The sequence below is a fragment of the Geotrypetes seraphini genome, chromosome 5 (assembly GCF_902459505.1).
Source record: "Geotrypetes seraphini chromosome 5, aGeoSer1.1, whole genome shotgun sequence".
Taxonomy (NCBI): Eukaryota; Metazoa; Chordata; class Amphibia; order Gymnophiona; family Dermophiidae; genus Geotrypetes; species Geotrypetes seraphini.
Genome location: NC_047088.1, coordinates 185,448,160 through 185,457,678, shown reverse-complemented (window position 1 = coordinate 185,457,678; position 9,519 = coordinate 185,448,160). Strand labels below are relative to the sequence as shown.

At 40.9% G+C, this 9,519-nt stretch overlaps 1 long non-coding RNA gene across 1 annotated transcript; it reads left to right on the top strand.

Annotated features, from left to right (window-relative positions):
• The first annotated feature begins 2,163 nt into the window (after positions 1–2,163).
• On the top strand, positions 2,164–4,969 carry LOC117361569. Its single transcript, XR_004539690.1, has 2 exons — positions 2,164–3,747; positions 4,396–4,969. It is a non-coding gene; the product is annotated as an uncharacterized LOC117361569 (long non-coding RNA).
• Positions 4,970–9,519: the final 4,550 nt, after the last annotated feature.

Sequence of the window (9,519 nt, the reverse complement as noted above, 5' to 3'; positions counted from 1 at the left end):
TCAATGTGGTAGATTTCGTGAAACCTTTCCTGAGATTGAACCAAATCATATTGTGGTCACTGGAGGCCAAAGTTTCACCCACCGAGACCTCTGTGATACTTTCTCCGTTGGTAAGTACCAGGTCCAAAATTGCCTGATCCCTTGTTGGCTCAATTACCAGTTGCCTGAGTCCTGCTCCATTCAAAGAGTTTAATAGCTTCCTGCTGCTGCCGGAAGCAGAGGAAAGCGTGACCCAATCCACATCGGGCATGTTGAAGTCACCTACCAATACTGTGTCCCCCCGCAAGGTGATATTCTCTATATCTCCGATTAATTCCAAATCTAGGTCTTCTTGATGTTTTGGGGGTCTGTATACCACGCCAAGATATAGGCATTTGTCCTTCCCTCTGGCCAAATTTACCCAAAGGGATTCCCCAGTGTACTGTACATCTGTGATTCTGGTGACCTTAATGTCATCTTTAGTATATAACGCTACCCCACCTCCCATTTTGCCCTCCCTGTCCCGACGAAGCAAGTTGTAACCTGGTATGACCATGTCCCACGCGTGGGAGTCTGTGAGCCAGGTCTCAGATATCGCCACCACATCCAGGTCGGCATTCCTCATTGTAGGAGCACTATACACAATTATCAGGCTCCTCCAACATATTCAAAGGATGGTCTCTGAGGAGTTATAACAATAAAGGAATGTGGAAATGTTCTTGCCTGAAGCAAACTCAACATAACTTTATATATGGACATCTGGAACATGTCCCGGGTACGAGGGGCCGCTGAAAAGTTCTCAGCCCAACCAAGATAAGAATGATGTGGAGCCATGAAACTTACAAGTTATTCCACACTTTCTTGACACTTTTCAATTCAGTGAGGCAAATGCATCTAGTAAATGGGCACAAGAATAGGGAAACCAAGCCATTGTGACATCACCAATGAGGCTGGCTCTTAGGCATTGGTGGAATGAGGCATTATGACATCACAATACAAAGAGCAGCTGAAACGTTCTCAGCCCATCCAAGAAGAGAATGATGTGGAGCCATGAAACTTACAAGTTATTCCACACTTTTCTTGACACTTTTCGTTTCATTTCATAGAAAAGAAAAGTGTGGAATAACTTGTAAGTTTCATGGCTCCACATCATTCTTATTTTGGTTGGGAACTTTTCAGCAGCCCCTCATATGCAAAGCATTGCCTCTGCTTTATTACTAATTACATTTCAAGCAGACACATAATAAAAAAGTGAGGTAATAAATGCTAATTAATTAAAGAGACTAACATGCTCTTCTTGCCTGTGTGTCTTACTGTGTGTCTTTTCCATTGCCAAGGATTTGCTGTGTTTGTCCTGTTCTGTGTTAGCATTTTTGGTTCTACTACATCAGTGAAGAAGCTGTTCATGCCCCTACACAATTTCTGTGAAAAAATGCTTCTTAAGCTATTCCCCTGTAGCTTCTCACCATAAGTTCTTGTTCTAGAACTTTCCTTCCACTAAAAAACATTATATGCATTATTTATACCATGGAGTTACTTGAATGGACATCTTGTTTAGACTACAAGATTCTGTCATGTTCTGTGGCTGAATTTTCTAAATCTGGCTGAACTTGTATTCATGGTTAGTGCATTTTTTTGTTAGGTCAATCATGATTAATTGTTGACTTGTATTATTAAACTGTCAAGTATAATGTATTTAACTGTCTGCAGTATTAGCCAGGTATCAGGATGGCCAATCTACTTCTCTGTTGGACTGGTAAAAGTTGAAGCATAATGAGTGAGTGAATGAGGAGTCTGAGTCTAGTATACTGTTGGTCTTGTCATTAAATTCATCCTTTTGAATCATAGTCCCAGCTGCTTGTAGTTGACCTCATTCTAGTATGTTTTCTATGTAAATCGGTAATGCCCACATTGCGTAAATTTGTCATAAGATGCAAGAAACTTCCTTAAACTTGTAAAATTAATATCTGCTTAGAAGGGATTCATGTCATAAGAACATAAGAATAGCCTTACTGGGTCAGACCAAGGTCCATCAACCCAGTAGCCCGTACCTGGCAAAAACCCAAAAAATAGCAACAGTCCATGCTACTGATCCAGGGCAAGCAGTGGCTTGCCCCATGTCTTTCTCAATAACAGTCTATGGACTTTTCCTTCAGGAAATTGTCCAACCCTGTCTTAAAACCAGCTATGCAATCTGCTCTTACCACAGCCTCTGGTAATACGTTCCAGAGCTTAACTAGTCTTTGAGTGAAAAATATTTCCTCCTATTGGTTTTAAAAGTATTTCCCTGTAACTTCGAGTGTCCCCTGGTCACCAGTGTTGTTTGTCCACAGGACTAAATATATAATTGGCATTTATTAAAGACAGGTTTATCTGTCATTATTTTGTACAAGCAGAAGTTCCTAATTCTTACCACTAATGTGTGATTATTATTATTATTATTTTTCTTTTTTCCAGTCACTATAGAAAGACTTATTCCTCCCTATGATCAATGAAAGCATAATTCACTTCTAAATATCTCTTCTCCTGTTGGGGTCAGTACTGTTCCCACTCCCCTTCTTTGGACTTCATGACCTAAACTGTACATTTGAGACTGAAAGTGATTGATGGATAGTTGTAAGAGAAAGTACAAAAGGTGGGGATGGTCAGTCATTGAAAACAACTTGGAAAGCAATGACAGTGCTATCATTTTGGCCCCTATTTACTAACACTGAGCATGCAATAACTGTGTTATTGTGTTTTATTTGTCGTGGATCCCATTGTATAAATGAACTTTTTGGCAGATAACGTATGATAATGCCATTATCGTGATTGTTGTGGCTTTCATGGTCATGCCAACTTGGAGTAATGTTTCAGCCATCATTCTCTGATTGGTTCTCTGATTGGTTGGTGTTTGGGGCTGTTTTGTTGGAGCTTTTTTTTTTTTTTTTTGATTTGGAAAGCAGGAAAGCTAGTTGATATAATTTAAATTAAGGAAGGTGAGAAAATCCATTGGTTACAAATTTTAATGTTGATGGGAAAATTGAGGTGGGAAAGTTTATTGGTTGCATATTTAATGAGAACAATTCCATTATCTTCCGATAAGCATTAGTAAATAGAGACATTCGTGCTTCTAATATGAAACAATATACACAAAAGGTTTTGCTCTGTTTGTGTTTTAGCAAATGTTAAATGCTGTCAGTGCTTGCTAAAATGATTTAGCATGTATATAGGGACAAATTCTGCAAATGGTACCTACATTGGCAGCCGCCTAAAAAAAAAAAAATGCCACCGATTGCATGTCAGTCACGCTACAGTGTCATTTGCAGAAGCATTAAACACAGGCAGTGGTAATATAGGCCAGCGCTTTGAAGGGCCTACATTCCCAGTGCCTATGTTTCATGTGAATCGCTTCTACAAAGGCGCCAAGCGGTGCCTAAGGTCATTTCCAGCGTAAACCATGCCTACTTTGACCTTAGGCGCCTCTGTAGACACAATTACGGTGGCCCTTTTTTGGAGTCACCTATGAGCACCTACATTTTTAAAAATAACATTTTAATTGGGTTTAAACGATGCGGTCAATTACCGTGCCGATTAACACCATTTAAAACAATTTAAGTTAGACGGTGGTAGGGCACCCAGCCGCTATCTAACTTAACGGCACCATTTAGAAAATTTGGGCCATAATGTAGAAATGAAATCTTAAAAAAAAAAAAATTACTGACATAGGTCAGCTTTTTAGCCAGGCTTGCCTTCCCGTCAGGTTTGCCATCTTCCCAATGAGACCACGTTACTCCTCTCTTAAAGGAAGCTCATTGGCTTCCTATCTCCTACCGTATTACTTACAAAATCATCCTTCTCACTTTCAAAATCAAACTTTTACATCAACCAACTTTTCTTGACAAGCTTCTTATACCTCAAAGTTCCCCGCGCACATTGAGATCTTCAGACCAAAAACTCCTTTTTATACCGTCCCTAAAAGACTTTTATTATACTCGTAAAACCAATTTCGCTGTTACCGCCCCAACATTGTGGAACTCACTGCCACAACATCTCCGTGATGAACAACAACTTGCTAAATTTAAGACAAATTTAAAGACATTCTTATTTCGGGACGCATTTAACCAAACCTAAAAAAATCCTCTTTTTCTTTCATTAGGCAAGTATCCATTATTCATTACTTCAACGCTCCCCCCTCCTCATGTTCATCCCCTCCCCACTCTCTCCATTTCTTCTATACAATGTAACTTTTTCCTTTCCCCCACAATTTCCTCACATTCCAGTATGTCAAGTCTTTGTCATTTATGTTTAATTTAAGATATTTCCATTCACATTCTACTACTATTAATTCTTTTTTTAATCTGATTGTTAACCGGCCAGACAATTGTTTGATGGTCGGGATATTAAAAACCAATAAACTTGGAAACTTGAGACCAGTAATTCTGGAGCTTCCTGCTTTTGCCTTATTAACATCAGTAAAACAGTTTTAAAGTTTTTACATGTTTGAAAATAGAAGTACATATATTTTCCTAGGGATGATCTAATACTGTTTAGGGAAACCTGCATTTATTACTGAATTGTTCTTTCATATAGCACTATTGTAAAATGATTTTCAGCAATAATATTAATAAGCTTAATCGAAGCAGCAACTTTGTGCAAAACAGCTTACAGTACATTTGATTGTAGCAGATATTTTTAAAATTTAAATTATATGAAATTTGGAAATAGATGCAGTTGAAAGTGGTTTGATCACCCATATTGGGTAAATGGTGCCAAAATTCTATTTTCTGCGATATTCTGTATCTATGTGCTGGGGACTTAAGTTCTAGGACTTTTCAGGTTATTTCTGTGTAATGCAATTTCAATGGAGTTTTCTTCAAAGCATTACATTTAAGGTGACTTCACAATGACGGAAATAACCTCAGCTTCACATGTGTTTCAATAAAATGCTTAAAGCTTGAATATCATGATCCTAAATCCATCCAGATACCATAGAAATAAATTTAAACTTGGTAGAACTGACGCCTAAATACATATGTTTGTTATTCTAATTTGAGACATGCTAGTCCGCTTTCACATGTGGAAATAAGAACCAGTAGCCAGACTGTAGGTGATATTTTTTCTACTTGACTCAATTCATATGTGATTAATTTTAGATATCTAGTCAAATCAAAATGAGCAAATTATGCACCTTTGATGCAGGAGGTTGTTTGGCTGGATTAACCAAATAACAAATACTTTAATATCTCACTGCCAGTGATTGAGGGCCTTTGTCTAGAAGTGTTTCTTTCCTTAGACTTCCTCTAATGGTGGTGTAGGGTAAATTACTGAAGTTGATTAATACTGTTTGCAGAAATGTTTTTCTGAACACATTTGAGATGCAAACACTACATCCCGTGGGCCTTAATTAATGTTACCACTATTTCCAATGTGTATTATCATAATCCTACTTCTCTATACTAGGATTTTGTTGGTTCTAGTTTATTTTGTTGGCCATTATTGCATATTAGAATGTCACAGATTCTGATTTATCTGATGGAACCACTAAGTCTGAGGAACAAAGGTTGTGTTTAGCTCATGTTTTCTAAGCTTGTATTCTAATAAATGTTACATGTATTTTATAAAACCATTATTGACCAGAGCAAACCATGAATGCTGTTTGTAAAGATGAATGTTTTATGATCTTTAGAGCTTTGAAATAAAATACCTCTAGATTAAAAAAAAGGTAGATTGTTTTTTTTTTAATTAAATAAATTTCTGTATTCAAATTTGTCAGAAATATAGAAATTTTCAACAAATCTGCAATATATATATATATATATATATATATATATATATATATATATATATATATATATATATATATATATATATATATATACACATACATACAAAGACATGCAGAGCCAGGAAAAGTGGGACCACAGCTTTTCAACTTCCTTCACACCCTGTATTGAAAACATAAATGGCAGCTTTGTGGGTACTTAGGTAAAATTCTTTATTGTTTCAGGGGATTGGGTGGGGGGCTTGTAGAGAGTTGATTTGATACTTGGGTTCTTAATGTAGTTCCCTATGAGCGCACTCATTATGGCCATTGTGCTAACACTCATGTCGTGCTATTGTGCAGTTGGGGTGAGGATGAGGGCCAAAACAAAGTGATTAAAGCTCTTATTACTCATTGGATTCTTAAGTCAGAGCCTACTTCCTCCAACAGTACCCACCCCTGGCATGATCATAAGTTGCCCCATCTCAAAGTAAGATTGGCAGGTCCCCTCCCACCGTCTCCCAGTTGAAGACCACACTTGCCTTGTGTTGCCTATAGCTCCATTTCAGATCACAACTCTTACCAGCAAGAAGTAGAAACATTTTGGAGATCCTGTAAAAATGCCAGGGGGTGTCAAATAGGGGGAGTTAGTTGACTTCAGTGGCTCGATTTTGTTTTATTTTATTAATTTATATGTGTTTATTCTGCACATGTACAAGTTGCTATCACCAGCGATGGGCACATGCAAATTTAGCAAAAATAGAAAAAAGATAAAAGAAATAAAAAGAATAAAATTAAAATATACAAATAAGTTTAAGAGATTGGAGATTCAGCAAAATAAATTTTAATCTGGTGCTAAGTACAACTGTCGTTTTATAAATCACAAATACCGAAAAAGGATCAACAAAACCCATTTCCCCTCACAATATCCCCTCTACTATCAGGAAAACTGAATGCTACGTCAAAAATTCATCTTAACAGAATACTTCAGTCACACACACAGAACACAAATGCCAAATACATAACTGACCAAAAATGATAAACATAAATTAAACCAAAATCCCAAAAAGCCACACCTTCCATATAGTACAACACCAAAGAAATAAAAAGATTAATTTTTATCCAATACTGTGCAAAATATAAAGATCTCATATGCTAAGGATGGTGTCAGGTCAAGGAGTGCAATTAGAGCAACTGCCCCATGGCTAGAGAAAGCCCTAAGTCTGTTGGAAGCTGAAGATAGCACAGGCTAGTAATGGGTTTTATCCCAGGACAAGCAGGCAGCATATTCTTGACTGATGGGTGACGGCACCGACGGAGCCCCGGTACGGACAATTTTAGAGTGATTGCACTCTAAGAACTTGGAAAGTTCTAGTAGGCCGCACCGCGCACGCGCGAGTGCCTTCCCGCCTGACAGAGGCGCGTGGTCCCCAGTTTCTTAGTTTCCGCGGAGCTAAGAAGACGCACTTTCAACGGCTGTTGAAAATTTTTTCTCAAATGCCTTCCCGCTCGTGTAAACCTTTTCGGAATTATTTCCCTTCTTTTTCTTTTTCTTATTTTCTAAAAAAAAAAATAAAAAAGTATTTTCTTTTCTTTTTTTCTTCTTTTTTCGGGTTCGCCCCGGCGGGGCCTGCTGCCATCATCGAGGCCTCGGCCTTCGATTTGGCAGAAGCCGTTTTTACGTTCATGCCCCCCAACCCGGTTTTAAGAAGTGCCAGCGGTGCGCAAGGCTCATTTCCCTCACCGACCCGCACAACTGATGCTTACAGTGCCTGGGTCCTGACCATCGGGCGTCCACCTGCACCCGCTGTGCCACTCTAAAAAAGAGAACTTTAAAAAACTGCCAGATTCAACAGCGGCTTTTATTTGGTACCGAGATGTTAAGATTCGGCGGCACCGGCCCCGACGCAGTCGGCACCTACCTCATCGAAGCCGCGTCGGCGTCCCATCCCTCAGGTAAGCCGGCTAAGAAGCCTTCCCCGCTGGAGCGCCCTCCGGTCTCAGTGGCAGCGAGCCCAATCCTGCCGACCTTGAGGTGCCCACGGAAGCGCTCCGCTCCGATTGAGGTGAGCCCCTCGACCTCGGGTTCCTCTTCGGAGTGTAGAGCGGCACCAAAGGTACCGCAGAAGAAAAAAGCGGTACCGGTGCCTTCGCTGGACGAGCGAATTGCCGCCGTCCTGCAAGTGCAGCTCAAGGAGCAATTACAACAGCTCCTTCCTGCTCTTTTGACTCCGAGCCTTCCAGTCCCGGTCCGGTCTGAGCCACCGGTACCGGCAGTGGAGCAATCTCTTTTATCGGTATCCACTTTGTCGGTACCGGTACATACGTCTTCATCAGCATCCATGCCGATCTTAGCGCCGGAACCGAGGTCCTTACACCAGGCCGTACAAACTTCGACACCGGCACACCCTATAACATCTCCCGGTACCGTTTCACAGAGATCTGGTAAGTCGACTCACAAAACTCGACACCTGGAACCCTCCACACCGGAGTCACGGGACCGCAGCTTTCAAGTGAGGGACCCTGATCTGTGGGGTGATTCAGAGGAACCTTTCCTCTCTGAGGGAGAGTGTTCGTCAGGGGACGAGGATCCTTCTGGTTTAGATCCGTCCTCCAAACCTGATGCAACTTCTTTCACCTCTTTTCTCAAAGAGATGTGTGACTCTCTCTCTATTCCCTTGGAGGCTGAATCTAAAAAATCCAAGGCATTTCTCGATGCACTGGACTTTGACCAGCCTCCAAGGGAATTCCTAAAATTACCTCTCCATGATATTTTGCGAGAAACTTTCTACAAAAATCTAGAGACGCCCTTGACCATTCCAGGAGCTCCTCGAAAACTAGACTCCTTATATAAGGTCATACCTATTCCAGGTTTTGACAAACCGCAACTCCCTCACGAATCTTTATTGGTGGAATCCACTTTAAAGAAATCTACGGGGGCTAGTGTGTACGCCTCTGTCCCTCCTGGCAGAGAAGGTAAAGCCATGGATAAGTTTGGCAAGAGGTTATACAGAATGCGATGCTTGATAATAGATCAGGGAACTATGCTTTCCATTTTTCTTTCTACCTTAAGCATCTCATTCAAACTTTGTCATCTTTTAAAAATACCTCCCTGACCGTAAAAGATCTGCCTTTCGCCAAACTTCTTTATCGCTCTTACAACTTCGTAAGTTCATGGTCAGATCGATCTATGACACCTTTGAGCTGACCTCTCGGGCCACGGCTATGTCGGTGGCCATGCGTCGACTGGCCTGGCTCAGAGTTTCAGAACTTGATGTCAATCATCAGGATCGACTGGCTAATGCACCTTGCCTGGGGGATGAGCTGTTTGGAGAATCCATGGACTCCACTACCCAAAAGCTCTCAGCTCATGAGACTAGGTGGGATACTCTCCTCAAAACAAAAAAGAAAACCCCACCTACCAGGCCCTTTCGTCAGCAATCGGCATACCAACGTCGATTTGTGGCTCGTCCTTTGCCACCGGCACCTCAACAACCCAGGCGTCAGAGGCAACAGCAGAGGCAAAACAATAGACCGTCACAGCAGCAGCAACAGGTGAAGCCTCCTCCTCCACAAAAATCCTCACAACCCTTTTGACTTGGTTCTCCAGGACATAGCCAGTATCCCTCCATCTGCCCATCTTCCGCTGCCTATAGGAGGACGCCTTACTCATTTTATAAGCCGTTGGGAAACCATCACTTCGGATCAGTGGGTCCTCAACATCATCCGCCACGGCTACTCTCTCAACTTTCAGACTCTTCCTGCCCAAAGTCTACCTAAAGAGTCTGCTTTGAACA